Here is an 18,209-nt window from a genome sequence, read left to right as displayed (position 1 = left end):
CATGTCACTTTGAGATTTTAAAAGCTTTAAAAAAATGAATCACCATATGATGTGTCAACTCTTGTTAATTAGCTCTGATGTAAAATGTATGATATCGACATCTACCCAATTCAATCCCTCTTTAACTTCATCAAGAAATGTGCCTATAATGTCTGCTTCAATGTCCTCACTCAAATTGTTGAAGTTTTGGACCAATGGAACTACTTACTCTCCAATTGCATGTTCTTGTTCCAACCAAGTTCTCTCTCTTTTTTTAAAAAGGATTATTGAGCCAGATTGATCAAAAGCACCAACATCTTTAGCCTCAATTTTAAATCGAGCCACCGTTGAGTATATCATAAGAAAGCTCACAGAGCTTGTTTGTTTTGGTGTCAAGGAGTAAAAAAATGAACATTCCAAGCTTGAAAAGAATAGTATGTGCAGATGCACATATATATTAGTGGGACGAATGCAGTAACCTTCACTAGCATCTCTTGCTTTCCTATAGCTTTGATGAGGATAGAAAATAGGGAAAGATCAACCCCACTTGACAATAATGTGACTTGTACTAAGAGAATGGTAGCTGGCATAGAATGTAGAAGAACTGCTAGAACTTTCTCAAGCTGCTATTTGAGTACACGCCGCCAAACCCACTCCATCCCATCTAGGTATTTTGCAAGAGAACCAATGTGAGGAGGACAAAAACTTGATATGTAGCGTCAATCTGTGGAGCTGCCATGTCCATAATTCTTAATTGTGTTCTCATGTTCAAGGGCCTTGCAGACATTGCTCATATAGTCACTCTTATAACGATAATATTCCTCCCTAGCTCTTCTTAGTTGACACTTAAGGGTGGCCATTGATTTTTTTTTATCAAAATCCTAATCAATGTCATTTTATTCCAAACTTCCTCTCAATGGTTTGAAGTTTGGATCTTCTCTACTCATTTGCACTAGAATATTATCAATAACATCCATACAGGGATGTAGTGGATCTCGCTTGGATGTTTGATTTGAAGTAGCCTATGCAATTGCAATTGTATTTGAGAGTTCTTGATGAGCATCATTAAGTTTAACAACCATTTTAGCAACTCGATGCGATAAAAATTTCTATTGGTAGATCCAATTTGTGTCCTCCAAATGCTCTTGGGAATTTCAATCAAACCATATCCTAGAAGAAAAGCACTCGTAACAATACCAAAAGTATTTGAACATGCCATGACCATAGCAATTATCTAATGTCCCTAAATGCATGATAATAAGAATGATAATTCCAAGCAATCCAATAGAGCCCACACTTAAGTAGAAGACAAGATTTCCCTACACGCTTGTTTTTAATCTCTCTGTGACTGTGAATGAATGGCATTACTCTGATCTATCACCCATTCACTTTCTTGCATTCTTATTCAAATAGTGAATGGGTGATAGATCAGAGTAATGTCATTAGTTCATGTTGTAAAGATTAGGATGTTAAATCTTTATTTTCATTTCATGTCATTGCATTTGCATAATTAGCCACATCATTGCATTACCAATGTGGAGAATTCATAGGAATTGTGGGTTCTTGGTATTGGCTAGGTTTAGGAACTAAAATTTGCTTGAGTTAGTTATGTCTAGGGCTGGCTTGGTTTTCCTCTTTCGTTCTTGAGTTAAGAACGTACCTAATTAGTTTAGAAACTAGTAAATTCATTGAATATCATTTGATAAGGGAGCTGCACCTTTCAATTCAGAGGAAATCTATCAACTTGAAGATGGATTATCCAATTGTTCTTTCAAATTTGGGCATTTTAGAGTTAAATTAAAAAGAACCAATCTGTTTACCAACAAGTTGAAGCACAAACAAACACATATTCATGTTGAAAGAGAACATGACATCATGTAGATCTCACAAACAAGTGACTACGACTCTATTCCCACTTTGTACTAGCACCAATAGAAAATGACACATAATAGTAGTGTTGTACAATGTAATAAAGTATAATCACATGATATAATATTTAAATTAAAGAATTTAAATAATCATTTTGAAGCATAAGAACATGTATCTACTGAAGGTAAAAGATAGATATGCACAACATTAAAGCACATCAGGAATGAGTCCAATAACATCTATTTGATAAAATATAAACCACAACCCAAGTCTCAAATAAGCTAGGTCTCATCATAAAGCATGATGTCACATCACTAGTATCATCATGTATTTATGATCAAACTAAATAGAAATATCATCTAACATCTAGTAGTTGTGATACTCGTAATCAAAATAATTTCTAGTTGTCAAAGCATCTCATCATGCAAATAAAAAAGTAATGATAATGAAAGTGTCTCTCAGGTGAAAATAGTCATGGAATGAAATGCAAACATGAGAGGCACTACAAGACATGTCAAATCTTGTTGCCAATTCCATAGCTTGTTAACTCTATTTGAACATCATCACTAAGTTTATTTCTGACACACTCATGAGTCTAATCACATAGTGCATTATGAATTCAGATTTACCACAATAATTAGAGGGTTAATAATAACAATAATATAGATATGTCACCCATACATGGATGACATTGGCTCAACATGAATACTCAAGCTCAAGTTAACTCTTGATGCCACTGTCATGGATATATGTACACACTCAGATTTTGTAATAAATGTGAATGCACACGATACCTATTCAATAAATGAGAAAACATCAAGTATGTTTCTCAGTGTATAAATAGTTTGATCACAACCAAACACATCATCATGTTGAAAGGGAACATGACATCATGTATATCTCACAAACAAGTGACTACGCCTCTATTCCCACTTTGTACTAGCACCAATAAACAATGACACATAGCAATAGTGTTGTACAATGTAATAAAGTATAATCACATGATAAAATATTTCAATTAAAGCATTTAAATAATCATTTTGAGGCATAAGAACATGTATTCACTGAATGTAAAAGACTGATATCCACAACTTTAAACCACACCAGGAATGAGTCCAATAACATTTATTTGATAAAATATAAACCACAACCCAAGTCTTAATACAAATAAACCAGATATCATCATAAAGCATGATGTCACATCACTAGTATCATCATGCAACTATGATCAAACTAAATAGAAATATCATCTAACATTTAGTAGTTGTGATACTAGCAATCAAAATAATTTCTAGTTCTCAAAGAATCTCGTCATGCAAATAAATAAGTAATAATAATCAAAGCATCTCTCATGTGAAAATAATCATGGAATGAAATGCAAACATGAGACGCACTACAAGATATGTCAAATTTTGTTGGCAGTTCTATAGTTTGTTAACTCTATTTGAACATCATCGTTAAGTTTAAGTTTATTTTTGACTTCAATAATCTCTACTTCCTATTATTATTATTAATACCTTTTGAGTGCTTAATCTAGTGATTTGAATTTCCATTAGAATTAAAATAAAACTTGCTATCTTGTCCATTTTGTTTTGAAATATGCACTGTTCAAAATATTTCTTCTAAATTTGAAACAAAATTTACTTAGCTTTTCTTAATAACATATTTTCTACCATAAATATTTTTTCAATCAAGCTTATTAGCAAAATTGTCATATTTTAGAAAAAACCATCTTAAAATTTAAAAGATATGCAACTAAATATATTAGAAATAAATTATAAATACAAGTGAAATATGAAAAATACAATTTATTAAGAAATGTTAAATTACAATGTTAATTCTAGTGTTTTGAATTTTCATTAATATTAAAATAAAACTTACTATCTTGTCCATTTTGTTTTCAAATATGCATTGTTCAAAACATTTCTTCTAAATTTGAAACAAAATTTATTGAGCTTTTCTTATTAATATATTTTCTACCATAAATATTATTTCAATCAAACTTATTAACAAAAATGTCATATTTTAGAAAAACCATCTTAAAATTTGAAAGATATTCAACTAAATATATTAGAAATAAATTATAAATACAAATGAAATATGAAAAATACAATTTATTAAGAAATGTTATTTCATGTTTACTATTTATTGTTGCAACTTGGTATACACTGAAAGTTTACTCTAATATTCAATATATAAAGTTAATTATTTGTGGATATGTTTATTGAGATAATGATATGAAAATTTAAAGAGTTCAAGTTTGTGAAAGACTTAAAGCCCTTTAGGATAACTAGTTATAAATGATTCACCCTCCCCCACTCTTAGCTATGTAATAAATTATTCTTTTATTTTTGGCCAGATCACTATTTCCATCAACATCATAGGAGTGGACCTACAAGTGTCATGTGGTTGGGAGGTGTAGCTATCTATACCACTATTGTGGACTACTATATAGAGTTTCCCTTCTTCTAGTTCAAAACCAAATCTTGATGCTTCACTTGGATTCTTTAGGGATTCAAAAGTATGTGTTTTTCTATTGTTTTGCACGATGTTGAATGAGAAATATCCTTTTGAAGATGTATCTTGAAAAGTTGATCAATAACCAACTCTAAGGTTTTGAATGGTTGTTTTTCAACCTACTAGATAACTCAATTATAGATAAATGTGTATGTTCATGAGGAGGCCGTTGCTGGTTCCAACCAATTTGCATACCTGTTGCTGAAATGTAACCATAGAAAGATATATTTTTATATTTTTTGTTTCATGATGAATGCAATATATCAATTCAACTATATGAATTCCTATTTTAACCGAGATATTAATTTAAGAGAATAACGTAGATAGAGTAACAAGAGATTTTAAGAAAATTGCTAAAAAGGAAATTCCTAATGGACGTAAGCCAAAATAATAACATGTCTGCAAATTAAATTATCAAAAGGATCTGGTAGGAAACCAATGAAATTAGGAGCAATGCTTCCTCAACTCCATTGATGCAATCATTGATGGGAACTTCAATAATAACTAAAAGATGTTTCATGTTTCATCAAATTGTGAGGCCACAAAAAGTGCACTCATACGAGACAAAATACTATGCAAGAACAAAGATGTCTTTTCTCCAATTTGTCACAACAATGAAAGTTGTTAACACAAGGAAAATACCAGAACGAAAAGATCACACAACTATAACAATACAATAAAACCATTAGCTCTATTATTATTCATGAACATGAATTCACAAAAATAACAGACCACAACAAGAATAACTACACTCAGAATGAGAGCACCAATAGCATATATTATTACATCAAAATAATGGCCTAGAGTAAATATTACATCCATGTATTTAAAAGAAACCCTCTCCTCCTTTTTTTTAAGGAGTGAGAGCTCTTCTAATGCAAACACATGCTAAAAAACTAGTAAAATAATGCTATTTACATACAAATCGACTCTCTAAATGGTGATAAGTAGGTCTCCACCCTTGTTTATATCAATTAATGGGTGCATGAGCCTTTACCTGATTGAAAACAATTAAAGAAGGAGGAGATAAGAAGATAGAATCCATGAGATGATCTGAGAGTCACTGTGAGCTCTAAAAATGGAAGCTTGACCTTCTCTAGGTGTCTTTGAGAGTTGAACTATCGTCAAAATGCTTTTTTGATGCATGGAACTCTCTAAAATAGAAATTGGCTATTAACTATTGGCACGTTGCTTCTTCAAAACTATCACTACACCTTTGAAAAGTGCACCTCCAAAAAGCACGCCTTGGAATAAGCACACCTGGGCACTTTGGTGATAGGTCCCAAACATCCAAAAATTCTTCTAAGTGTCAATTTTTGAAAGAAAATTTTTTTCTAACTCCACAATTTTCCAAAGTGAAAGTTTTTCTAACTCTACAAATTTTCAAAGTGACAATTTTTCTAATTCCACAATTTTTCAAGGTGATAATTTTTCTAACTCCACAATTTTCCAAGGTAATACTTTTTCTAACTCCACAATTTTTTGAAGTGAAAATTTTTCTAACTCCACAATTTTCCAAAGTGAGAATTTTTCTAACTCCACAATTTTCCAAGGTGACAATTTGTCTAATTCCACAATTTTCAGTTTCCATCATATGGGTCTTGTTGACCTTCAACCAAAATGATGTGTGGATGTTTCCATTTGAAATTTTGGATAGTAGAGGTGATTTCTTGAGGGGATAAAGAGTCTAAATCTTCTTACTTCATCCTCACTTCCCTGTGGAAATCATGAAGTGTGACTTCTTGGGCATTCGTTGGAACTTGAAAGTCATGGGTTTGAGTGTGATTTTAGCTATTGCAGAAGAAAAGGAATCCATGGTAATGTTTAGGACCTCGGAGGGCCTCTAGATGTTTTAGATATGTGCACTTACATACCTTTAGAGATAATTCATTCACCAAATCTTCAAATTGTGCACTTGCGAGCACAAATGGGCCTAAATCATCAAAAAGATCAGAATAAGTACATAAGAATGACATAAAGCCCCATTTGAGAAAAACCCAAAAATATTTTTCAAAACTAACAACTTCCATTTTTTGGTGAATTATGCATCTTACACACTTCTCTAGATGCACAATTCACCAAAAAATGAAAGTTCTTAGTTTTGAAAAAGGTTTCTGGGTTTTTCTCAAATGGGGGTTTATATCATTCTTGTGTACTTATTTTGATCTTTTTGATGATTTAGGCCCATTTGTGCACCTATGTACTTTTCTCTTCAAAACTTTATAAAATTGTGCACTTGCGCACCTTAGCATCTTTGGTACTTTAGGCATCTTCAAGACTTTAGAATTGTGCACCTTCACACCTTCTTGAGTCAATTCCTTTACCAAATCTTCAAATTGTGCAGTTGCGCACCTATACACCTTAGCATCTTTGTGACTTTGGATAGCTTCAAGACTTTAGAACTGTGCATCACCACACATTCACACCTTCTGGAGTTAATTCCTTCACAAAATCTTCAAACTGCACACCTACACACCTTCACAATTGTGCACTTGCACACTTTCACACCTGTGCACCTTCAATAGTCAATTCCTTTACCAAATCTTTAAATTGCACACTTGCATACCTTCACAATTGTGCACCTGCACACTTTTTCACTTGTGCACCTTCATAGTTGCATACCTGCACACTTTTTCACTTGCACACCTTCACAATTGTGTAGTCAAACACCCATGTACCTTCACAACATAAGATTCTATTCACAATTAACACATGCACTTTCACACCTTGTAGAGTTAATTGCTTCACCAAATCTTCAAATTGCACAACAACACACCTTCACAATTGTGCACTTGGTCACTCACGCACCTTCAAAGAAGTGTGTAGGGTGCTCAACTCACCAAAAAATTAAAGTTCTCAATTTAAAAAATGGTTTTTGGGTTTTTCTTAAACAAGGTCTAGGAGCACTTTAGTGTACTTATTTTTATCTTTTTGATGATTTAGGCCCACTTTATAGCCCATCATTTTCATAGACTTGAACTCCTCCTCCTTCTATCTGAAATCCCAAGGTGCTTATTTTGAAAATGCATGTGCAATACCATGGTAATTATTTGTGATATGGATGGTGAGGATGCCATGATGACCTACACAAAAGATAAACATCAGTATATTGGTGCTATGGGTTAAAAATAATGTAATTGACTAGAGTCCTAAACTTGAACTATAAAATTTTCACTCCCTAAGGCACCTTGGAAAAAAACCCTATTTTTAGGAACGAGCTTCTTTGAGCCAAAAAAAGGGGGTCCCCATTTTTAAAGTAAAAAATGGGGCGTGTGTAGTGAAACCACAAAAATATGTTTCCCTTTTGATTTATCTTGTTGATATTTTTTTTATCATGTTTAGAGGTAGCATCTAATGGATCTATATTTCATAGTGCGAAGTTGCTTATGTTTTCATTATTGTATTGATGATCATTATGAATTAGTGTAGTTTGGACCTTCATGGATAGTATGATAGAGCTATGATTTCATATTTATGTGTTTATGTGTGGATTTGACACTCCACGGTGTGGAGTTATCTTTCATTTTATGTCATACATTGGCATTGACATCCTCCTTTCATTTGTTGTTTAGGGCACCATGTTGGTACATATCTTGGTAACTAGGATAACCTACTTATCCTAGGTTGGATTCCTTTTTATGGAATAAAAAATGTGCATTCCCTAAGGTATTTTAATATTCTCCATGTCATATAACTCGTCGATTTTTTTCTAACACATTTTGAACAAAGTCAATCAGAGTCTGGACACAAAATTTATGGCCTTTAGAGTGAAGGCAATGTTCTGGCTACTAATGAAATCTTATACAGGAAAACACCTTCTAATGTGAATTCTCATATGATATTAGTGTTCACTCATTAATGTGAGAATCCTCATACGAGACCCCTCTAATGTGAATTCTCATACAAAAAATATTTGGTAGTTTTGTGCATTACCAAAAGGAGAAAATTAGTGTTTTAGATACCCTTTTTGGTGTTTCATTTTCCCAATTGCCCATAACATATTGCATATCTTAACCCTCATATGAATTTTCTTTATGTTTCACCTTACTTATTACGTATTAGTTGGAAATTAAATTGTATGATTAATTCATGTAGATGGAAATGGGTGCATTAGTAAGTAGTGACACTTGAGGATCTCTAATAGTTGGGTGTCTCATCTCCTGTTGTGATCTCTTGTTCAATTTTATGAGTTTAATTGCATACTTTAATGTAATTCTCACTAAAAATAATATGTTAGTCTATGTTTATCCTTGTTTCCAAGGATCTTGGGGTGGGCCATTAGATTATCATAGGAACTAACACATCAATACAATGTTTAGACATTTGAATATTTTATAAACAGTATCATTTAATCTACCATTAAAACCATATAACTCAATCTATACCCAAAGACCTACTAGATGACCTATTATCTATTAGGTCTTAGTATAGAGTAATATGCACTTTTCTTTAAATCCTTCCAAAGGACTTCTAAAAAATATTGCATTTAGGGATGTCCTTTTCATAGCACTATAGGACAACAAAGTATCATAATCTAACTATATCATCTGATCAAACTAGTCATAAACCCTCAAATTATGTCTATTAGACCTAATTACTATAATACAAAGACAATTTGTAAAATCTACCATATTTGGTTTGTTCAATCATATCCTGATGCAGGAGCATCCTAGGGCTTTTAGCAATCATACATGATTGGAGGTATTATGGTTAAGTGATGTGGACTCGGTCACCAAACAATGGTGCTTGGTCATTGAAGGGTCTAATTTTGGCTGAGGTGCTCAATCCTTGAAGGAGTCTTGGTTATTGTTGGAGCTCAATATCTTCTATGTGCTCATAATGTATTGGCTGCTTGACATATGTTGGTTGCTCGGTCGATACTCTGCTTGACATGCACTAGAAGCTCGTAGTGATTTGGAGTTTGTTGATGCTCAACTTAGTTTCTTTGACACTCAGTTTGGTCTTGGTTCCTGTAGGTGCCAAGTTGTCTATGAGTTGACTTTTGGCATTTAATTTGTGTTGTAGCTAACTTTGGGTATTTTGTGTTATAGTCAACTTGTAATTCAACATATATTTAATGAAAGGGATTTAATTTAATTTGTAATGGATTGGGGCAGCTTGTGTCTTAGTTGGGTATAAGTAGGGGGTTTTGTGGAGTCTTTAGGAATAATGATCATCAGTCTTGGAGAAGAGGATGGGAACTTTGAAGGGCTAGTGGTTGAGGCTTGAAAACTAGGAGATTGCTTTGTGGGCTTGTGAGCACAAGTTAAGATTTCCTTGGTGGTTTTCTTCCAGAGTGCAAATCTGGGATAGCTAGGAGTAGTGTTTAGATTGGATCTAGTTGGATCTTGCAAAACTATTATTGTAATTGTTGTTATATCTAGCCCTAACTCAAAAGGCCTTATAGTGAGGCACATTGCATTTAATTAGTTATTTTGCAAAAAAAGTGTTGTGATTTGGTATTAGATCTTGCATTGTTGTTGTGTTTCTGTTGTGTGGTTATTTCCAAAAATCCAATTTAGCTCCAATTGGGATAGCCTTGGATTCTCACTGCATCCAATACTATCAAAGTGGGATCCTGAGTGTGTGGACAGATCGCCAAAGTTGAGGCAGTTTGCAACAGGACTTGGGTGAAGGCTACAAGTGGAGGTTGATCTTGTGGAGTTGATTGAGATCTTTTGGATTTGTGGGTCTATTGGTTAGGGTTTGAATTTTTTTGGATGATACCTCCAAGAAGATTGTACCCTAGGGAAATTAATGATCATAGTGATGTTGTGGAAGAAAGGATCTTAGAAAATATTAAATCATAATTCAGATTTGAGATTGCATTGATGAAGAGTGACATGATTGCTGAAATTGTGAGTGCTTTAGGTAGTGTAGCTAGGCATGTGGGAATTAAAGATGGCTATGAGGAAGTTGTTTAAGACTTTGAAATTGCTGGAGCTAGTTGTGAGGACAAAACTGATCATGTGGAGAGACCTATTGGAACTAGGGCTGGTCAGTTTGCTAGACCTAGATCTTAGTTGAGGTTGAAGCATAAGATGGAGGTTTCTAATTTCTTAGGTACTTTGACTCTTGAAGACTTGATTGATTGGATTGGTGAAATGGAAGAATACTTTGAGCTTGAGGATATTGAAGAACCACTTAGAATGAGGTTGGCACAAACTAAGTTGAAAGGACATGCTACTCTTTGGTGGAAATAATTGTAAAGAGGTAGAGAGGAGGAAGGTGAAATGAAGATCACTAAATGTAGGTTAATGGTGACTAAGTTAAAGGCTAAGTTCATTAATACTAATTATGAACTTGAGTTGTTTAAGAAATTTTAGAATTTGAAATAGAAGGATATGACTATAAACTGAGGAGTTCTACAAGTTAACTATTTGGTTAGGGCATTGAGAATTGTCAAAGGAAAAGGTAGCTCGATACATTAATGGTTTGAGATTCAATATTTAGGATGAGGTTGGTATGCTAAATATTTCTTTAGTTGAGGATGCTTATTAGTATGCTCTCAAGGTAGAAGATAATTTGATGCGAGGTCAAGGTAATGCTAGAGGAAAGGAGAAGCAAGATAGCTCAACAAAGGCTAAACTAAGTGCAAAAGGTGAAACAAGATTCCTTAGAAGGAAAGGTGGAGGTAAGTTCAAAGGTAGTTGTTTTAGATGCAGTGAAGAAGGACATAGATCATTTGAATGTCCTCATTATAGGAAAGTTTTTGTTGTGAATGAGGTTGTAGTCCAAGATAGCCATCCTGAGAAAGGACAGAGTTTAATTGCTCAGTGAGTGTTGGTTGGTTATAGGATACTAGATTCTCATTAGAGAACTATTTTGTTCAAGACTTGTTGTAAGTCTGGTGGTAAAGTTTGCAAGGTGATCATGGATGGTGTTAGTACTAATAACCTTGTTGTTTAGGAAATGGTTAAGAAACTTGGTTTGAACAGAGTGAGACATCCTTATCCTTATAGGATTGGCTAGTTGCAAGGTGAGCATGCTTTAGAGGTGAGGGAGCAATGCCTTGTTGATTTCTAGATTGGGCAGTATAAGGATTAAGTGTTTTGTCATATTGTGGACATGGAGAATTATCATGTGTTGCTTGGTAGACCTTGGTAGTATGATTTTAGGGTTGTGCATGATTGTGTCAAGAATGTATTTACTATTATGAAAGGTGGTAGGTAGCATTCCATGATTCCTTTGTAGAATGAAGAGCTCAGTAGGAAGAACCTAAGTATTGGTAGCCAAGGTTGAGTTGAGGGATTCTGAGAAGGTTGGAGATCAACATGGAAACTAGACCTATAGCACACCGGGGATATATGTGAAGAAGCATAAGAAGAACAAGGGAAAGAGTGTACAGGTTGAGGACTTGGAGGATATGTACGTGAAGAACCAATTTTAGATTTATGTGATAAATCTTAGAAGATGTTCTTCCAACTACTGAGAACATCTTTTTGAACTTGGGGTGTCTGATGTAGGAGCATCCTAGGGCTTTTAGAAATCCTACATGATTAGAGGTATTTTGTCTAAGTGTTGTGAACTTGGTCACCAAACAGTGGTGCTTAGTCACTAAAGGGTCTAGTTTTGGCTAAGGTGCTTGGTCATTGAATGAGGTTTGATCATTATTGGAGCTTGAAATCTTCTGTGTACTTGACATGTATTGGTTGCTCGACATATGTTGGTTTCTTGAAAAAATACTATGCTTGGCATGCATTGGGAGCTTGATAGTGCGTAGGAGTTTGTCATTTCTCGGCTTGATTTCTCTAACGCTCAGTCTAGTCTTGGTTCTTGTAGGTGTCGATTTATCTATGAGATGACTTTTGGCATTGAATTCATTTTGTATCCAACTTTGGGTATTTAATTTGTGTTGTAGCCAACTTGTTGCTCAACATATATTTAATGAAAGGGATTTAATATAATTTGTAGTGAACTGGGCCAACTTGTGGCTTAAATAGGTATAAGTAGGGGGTTTTGTGGAGTCTTTCTACATAATGATCATCACTCTTGGAGAAGAGGATGCCAACTTTGAAGGGATAATGGCTAAGACTTGAAAACTAGGAGATTTCTTGGTGGGCTTGCAAGAACAAGTTAAGATTTCTTTGGTGGTTTTCTTCCAGAGTGTAGATCTGGGTTAGGTGGGAGCAGTGTTTGGATTGGATCTTGTAGAACTATTATTGTAATTATTTTTATATTTGGCCCTAACCCATAATTCCTTATAGCTAGAGATATTGCATGTAATCAGTTATTTTATGAATAAAGAGTTGTGATTTGGTATCATATCTTGCATTATTGTTACATTTTTGTTCTGTTTCCACTATGTGTTTATTTGCAAGGATCTAGTTTACCTCCAATATGAGTATTGTTGGATTTTTACTGCATCAGCTGGTATCAGAGTGTGATCCTGAGTGTGTGGACAGATCACTATAGTTGAGGTAGTTTGTGCCAAGACTTGGGTGAAGGTTGATCTTGTGGAGTTGACTGATCTTTTGGATTTGTGGATCTATTGTTTAGGGTTTGTGAAAATTTTGGAAGATGCTTTGTAGAAGATTGGACCCTAGGGAAATTGATGATCTTAGTGATGTCGTGGAAGAAAGGATCTGGAAAAATATTAAATCATAACTCAAATTTGAGATTGCGTTGACGAAGAGTGACATGATTGCTGAATTAGTGATTGCCTTAGGTGGTGTACCTTGTATTTGGGTATTGAAGATGGCTATGAGGATGTTGTTGAAGACCTTGAAATTGCTAGATCTAGTGGTTGTTGGTGTTTTGAAATGTCACAGTTTCAAATTACCCCGATGAGAACATAATACATCTAGGGGAAGCTACTTGCCATTTGCAACATATCTTTTCAGAAACTAGGCCAACTATAACGCTAGACCCTTCTTTTACTTCAAGCTATACAAAACCTAGGTGGGTGGACCTATTATATTCTTCATATGGTACCAATATTCAAAGCATAGACTGAATCTAAACAAAACAAATTAAATCCTTATATATTTTGTACTTATGCAAAGATCATAGACATGAAATAACGAATTACATGACCTAAGAAATTGATAAGCTAAGCGAGGGCATCCTTTTAGCTCTTAAATAGAAAAGGAAATGGATGATTATAAAGTTGATTTCAAAAAATCCCCAAATATGCAACAATAAGAACAAGTTGATCTTGTAGATGATTAGTGCCTTATCTATTGGGTAGTTCCACGAATCACACACATACATCTATGATACCATTGAGATATTCCATACATCAAGATATCATATCTATCTTACCACTTTATGAATTAGACATCATTGTTCATAAATACCTCATTCTCATGAAGTATCCTTCTATAACCATCAACCATATCAAATACATCGAGCATTTACTTGGCCCTTTGTTCCAATAATAAAAAACATATCAGACATACAACCTTACGGGGATGCAAATAGGTCTAAGTTCTTTGTTCCTAAACCTCAAAACATTACAGATTATAGAGATAGGAGTTGAGAATTAGAATGAAACCAAGGAGATTCTTGCTCATTGTCTTCATTTCTTTGAAATTATTCATTCTAGATGCATGCAAACAACTAATGAAACTACTAAATAGATCAAAACTATCTATATTAGCTTAACTATTGTTGTTCATACAAGAGAGAAATATGCTGAAGAATGGTATCATAGTAATAAAAACACATCAAAGGTGAAACCTTGGTCTCACAATACTGAGAAAACTCACGATTGGAATCTACATGGTATCACAACAATGAGAAATTTTCTCCAGAATTGGAACCTTTATAGTGAATCAGAAAGAGAGAGAAATATGGGAAAAGAATGAAATCTTGTATCTGATCTAGAAATGACATGTGTACACTTAAATATTCATTCCCTGTTGTTGTAAAATATCTCTCATCTTTCTAAATTTTGTGAATTTTGAAAATTTCCCCTTAATTACCAATCTAAGTCAAACTAGGTTTGACCAATTGGACATGTGTCACCATCGGATTGGTCCATCTTTGCAGAGTCATTTGACACTCGCCACCCTGGTGCCATGTGTCACTATCCTTGGTCCTTGTCTTGCCATGTCCTTCTAGTTTCTCTACCAAGTGGCAGCCTTTGATTGGGTCACCATGTCCCTATCTTAGTCAGCACAATACCATGTAATCACGACATAGTGATGCCGTGACATGTGGCACCTCCCACCACATCATTGCCTAGTCAGCAATGTCATGTCATCCTACCATGTCGTCAACCCTCCCATGTGGCAATTGGTCGCTATGCCACCTCTGCACCACCATGTCACTAGTGACATAGTGACCTTGCACCATGTGTCATTATCTGCCATTTCACTGCCTCAATTTCTACACTAAGCTGGAGGACCCTTTCCACCTGTCATTATCAAATTCATTGTTCTGGTCTACCACATTATTACTTGTGGTTTGTTCAAATTTCCACGTCAACATCTGACATTATCATCATGAGCAACATGTTTGTTCAAAATTTCTTCACAGGTGGCCATGGGCCCCACATGAGAAGCCTTGTGCTTCAAAAGGCGTGAGCCTTTGAGACACCATGCTATGGTGTGTTCAAGTATTTGAAAACATAAAAATTCCCATACCCAATGAATGTGGGATAAATGGAACTGCTTGTTCCCCCTTCATTTTTTACTTGTGGGCCTCCTATTACTCATCATTTGCAATTTTCTCTATTGTTAGCTCCTACATTTGATTCTTCTCTATCAAAAACACTCCTCCAACACCATGCCATTCTCTTCAATCTACATTTTAAAAGTGTTGTGGACTACTTTCTTTCTCAGTACGCTTTACTTGGGAAATTTGGTATGAATTTCTTTAGCAGGACGCTCAAAAGAAAAGTTGGAGATCATTCTACTAGTATCGTCTCCTTCTTCTCCTTATTCCACGAGATTGGCTCTGCTGTAGATTCTTGTCATCTCTCTAATGCACTTAGTCCACCCTTTAAAAAAAATCAAAGCTTCATGCTCCTATTCCTTTATTGATGTGGCTACCCTCTTCATTCTTTAGACACTGCCATCTCAAGTCCTATGTCTCTTGAAACATTCCTTGCAAAGCTAATGCTTTAATATTAGTTATCCCAATCCATCATCTTAATGGAGGACTTTGAGGGTAATGTGACATTTGCAGTGCAAGCTTTATGTAGCCAAAGTAAATAAAAGAATGCAATCTTCTCGATGAGTCGGGTGCATATAGTGTTTTTGTGGGGAAGATTCTACTAATGTTTGAATAGCTTTCATTGCAACTACTAATGTCTCTATCTGGCTCATGCTTCTTTGTATCCTTTTAATCTGCAAGCCCCTATGCCTTGGGTATAGCAGTGAATGAACATAACACTTGACAAGGGACCAACTTTTTGGCTTACTTCCACTCTCACAATTCCTCTTACATGCCTTCATCATTTCATACAACACTTGCTCAAAACATCCATGTTTGGGAAAAAATATGAAAGGGTGGGCATCCCATTGTTCTTGATGTCTAGGCTTCGTTAACTGATACCAGAGCCTAGGGCAAGCATAAACATGTTCCACAACTACTAAGTATCTATTATCAAAGATTTTATCAATGGATTGTTGATCACAGATTGGTTTTGACAAGTGAGTGTCAACACACTTAAGTTATTTACTTAGTTCATTCTAAACAAGTAACATATGTCAACCAAAACATAGAGCATACCAAGTTCACAGTGAATGCCAAGCCGCTCATGTGTCGAGTCACTCAAGTGTCAAGTAGATAGTGTATGCCGAGTGATTCAGGAGCCGAATGAACAGTTGATGCCAAGTGATACATATGTCAAGTTACACTATAAAGATTAGTATATGTTGAGCATTAGAGACTTCAAGTGTCGAGTAAGATAGTTTTGCCATATTTGTTTGTAAAGGCACAAACAACTATGTAAACCATTTTTGAGCCAACTTAAGGATGAATTATGATATTTTGGAGATAAGGACAAATCTTAAGTTGGATTCCCAATGCAATTACATGTAGCCAATTAGAAAATAGGAAGGATTAAGAGGAAAAATGGATGAATCTTAGCTATAGATTCATACCTAACCCTAAGTCACCAAAGTCTTCTTAAGGAGGACGAACCCTAAACTCTTCAACGAGTGTGTAAGGTGTTGAAGCTGAGTATAGAGAATTTTTCATGCACAAATAAAGCATTCATGGTGGCTAAGGAGTTATGAAGTGAGACTACATTGCAGAATCAGTTAGAGCAGAACAGAGGAAAGAAAAGAGTATACAACAAAGAGATATCTGACCAAGAAGGATTAAGAAGACATTAGTTTAGAGGTGATTTATTATCAAGCAATCAAGTGCTAACTGAAGGATCAATGCTGATACATTTTAATAGGTGATTTCAGTCAAAATCTCTTAACATAGTAGTCCTAACAGGTTGTATTGAAATTCTTTAACAGGGTGCTTACTTAATTGTGAGTTGAAGTCCTTTAACAAGGCACACTTCTAACAGGGTGTTGAAATCCTCTAACAAGGTGAGACCTAATAGTCTTTATAAGCCTTTAATAGGGTAGATCATGTCTCATGATAAAAACATTGTAACCTTCATTAGATACACCTTATTACAATAGTAGTGAAGATTTGTGGGTTTCATCCCCACCCCAAATTTACCTTCTCACTTGGAGGGTTTCTGGGTAATCATTTTTGGTGTCATATATGTGTCAATGTTTACTTGATTACATGTTTTAGATATATATGATTTACATGTCATTTTTGTTTACTCATTGAATGCATGGGATGGATGTATGGTGAAATTTCTATGGGTCTAAGTTTTTACTACTGATTCACACCACACTGCCCATCCCTCAAAAGTTTACCTTTCCCAATGTAATTCCAACATGGATCCTGTAACAATTTTCCTAATGCAAGCACTAGGATTCACTCCATACATATTAGAGGGACCATTCTTCCTTTTCTTTCTTGATTGACCTTGAGGACAATATGAAATTTTGTTGTTATTGAATCTCCTAGAAGGACAAGGAGCATGCAATGGACCAGGAGGTGGAGCAAGTTATCTCTGCACTCTAAAATAATAAACTTGTTCAAAATGGTAAAGGAGGTCTCCATAAATGTTTGCAAAGTATATATGAAGGATTTACAATTTGAGCTAGAGAGTTTTATAATAATTTCCACTTCTTTCCACCTTCTCTCCTTGATAACTTTCTTAAATCCTCCACATGTAGTGACTTGACTATACAATGAAAGCAGATCTAAGTTTGTGCCATGTATATTAGGTACTCCTTTCTTAGTGACTTCCAATCACTCCTCCCTTTGGCTTCCTAAGCACTTATATTTTTAATAACTGGGACTCCATTAAGACTAAGCCACCTTTGCAATTCAACAAGGCTTATGGACCTTAACTGCACTGAAAAGCCATACAATGATCATAGGAGTCGGGTCACACGGTGGCCTGACTAATTTTGATTTTTGTTTTCAAACAACTGACATCTTAGACTGGCCTACTGAAATATGACACTGACTAAAAACCATTTGACCACTAAACCATCAATTAACAATTATTTTAACTCTTTTTTTCTGATTGCCAATTTTTTGCCTGGGGTCCTTTGACTGGCCTTAAAAATTGATCAAAACACTTGAGCCTTGAAATCAGACATGCTAATTCTTTATTCCACACTCCTACACCTTGCAAAATCTTGTCTCATGATGAATTCTTAGTCAAAAGATATTGACCATCAAAGTTTTCTTCTCAAAATTTCCTACAAGCAAACATGTTAGAAAACCATAAATCACATTTGGTGTTGGGTTCAAAAATAGGACAAACTAGCACTTGGAGAAACAAAAACTAGGGCACTAGTTTACTATCA

The 18,209-nt window shown here is 34.8% G+C and overlaps 1 pseudogene; it reads right to left on the bottom strand.

Annotated features, from left to right (window-relative positions):
• Positions 1–204: 204 nt before the first annotated feature.
• On the bottom strand, positions 205–1,334 carry LOC149572178 (uncharacterized; annotated as a pseudogene).
• Positions 1,335–18,209: the final 16,875 nt, after the last annotated feature.

This window comes from Cupressus sempervirens, chromosome 2, assembly GCF_028749045.1.
Source record: "Cupressus sempervirens isolate cs-2001-9-10 chromosome 2, ASM2874904v1, whole genome shotgun sequence".
Classification (NCBI taxonomy): Eukaryota; Viridiplantae; Streptophyta; class Pinopsida; order Cupressales; family Cupressaceae; genus Cupressus; species Cupressus sempervirens.
The sequence above is the reverse complement of the archived record's forward strand: the minus strand, read 5'-3'. Positions and strand labels throughout refer to the sequence as shown.